Genomic DNA, 1699 nt, shown 5'->3' on the forward strand with positions numbered 1-1699 from the left:
ATAAGAAAAGACATCATGTGGGGCAGAAAATGGGAGGTGAAAGCTCATCGATGTGAAAAGGAAGTATTAAAATTAAAATATAAATTGTTTGTATTTCAAAATGTTTTAATACATATTATATATATTTCTTTGGAACGATATTCTAAGGTTGCATTGAGTCGTGAAACCATGTTTAATTAAAAAAATTAAACTTTATGCTTATTTTCTACATAGAATTAAAAGCCTATAAAGGCACTACTATAAATTATAGATTTTTAAAGTTTATCTCAGGTAATTTGTCAACACATTTGAGTATTTTTTCTGAAAACACAAGAATTTGGTGATAATTTCAGAACCTTGTTTTCTGATTATTTCTCCAGTTGTCTTTGGAAATGAGCAACTTGTTGGGAAATACAATTATTAAATCATGAACAGTTTCCTCAGTACTCAGTAATTGATATGACCTTATTTTCTTCTCATTATTGTGAAATCTGGGCCTATAGAGATTTTTTTTCTTTAATCTCAAAAAGAAAATAAAAACTACCTTTATATCTTCATCCTCCTCCCTTATTTCTTAGTATTTCCCAGTGTATTTTCCTAAAATACTTTCCACTTATGTTTCAGGTACTTCTTAAGTATCTCTTTTGCTTATGACTTCTTAAAAGTTATTCTGTTGTTAGAAAATAGACGTTTATTCTGTGTTCTCTGTAATGTTAAATCTGATATTTTTAAAATCTTCTGTATTCTGACAGAGCATTTTAAGGTTATTCTTCTCGTTACTCATTATATGTCATTGTCATTTCTGTTCTTCTTTCTAAAAACTGTGCTTTAAAATTCTATATCAGGTTTCTAGTTTTCATGTCATCTTACTTGGTCTTATTTAGTTCCATTTCTATCTGTAACCTTTTCATAATATACTTGTTTCCTGTTTCATGTTTTATAATTTTTTGTTGAGAACAAAAAGCAGATGACTTAAAATAGGTTCCTAGGTTTATTCTTCCAAAGCACTGATGTCCTCTCAATCGCAAATGGTCTGGTAGCAATCTCATTGCAAAATCCACCATCATTCCACTTTATTTTTCTACTTTAACTATTTTGATTATTCCCTGCTCCCATAATTGGACAGATCCATAAATGTCCTAGTCCCTCTTGTCAAGGTTTCTCTGTGAACCTTTCTCCAATGCAACCTCAGAATATCATTCCAAAGAAATATATATAATATGCATTTTAACATTTTGAAATACGAACTTAAGTTTGTGTTTCAGTTCTTCATATGGAAGGCAAATTAATATCAAGAGCCTTGAGTCAGCTTTCTCTGGTGTTGGGCAGCAGTTATCTTATAGGATTCAACAGGAATAAAGACATGTTTTTCTGACTCTGCTTCTTCGTATAAAGGGTGATTTGAGGCTTCAATTTAAAGAAGTATATAGTTCACCCCTTGCCCAAAGCACGATATAAACTTTGCAACTTCTGGACTATAAGTTTTATTATATTTTTTGTATCTTTGTCCCTTGCTATTACTGAATTACTGAATTTGAAATGCAGGTTTTCAATGTGCTACCATCTCCTCCTATCTGACTGGGGATGTGCAGTAATTGTGATACTTACTCCAATACCTAGTAAGAAGTAGAGTTGGAGGCTTGGAGAATTATACATCACTGGTCCTCTGGGATTCTTAAATGTCATGTGAACAGCCTGGGTTTTAAACTTAAGTCTAGCC

The sequence above is a fragment of the Macaca mulatta genome, chromosome 17 (genome assembly GCF_049350105.2).
Source record: "Macaca mulatta isolate MMU2019108-1 chromosome 17, T2T-MMU8v2.0, whole genome shotgun sequence".
Classification (NCBI taxonomy): domain Eukaryota; kingdom Metazoa; phylum Chordata; class Mammalia; order Primates; family Cercopithecidae; genus Macaca; species Macaca mulatta.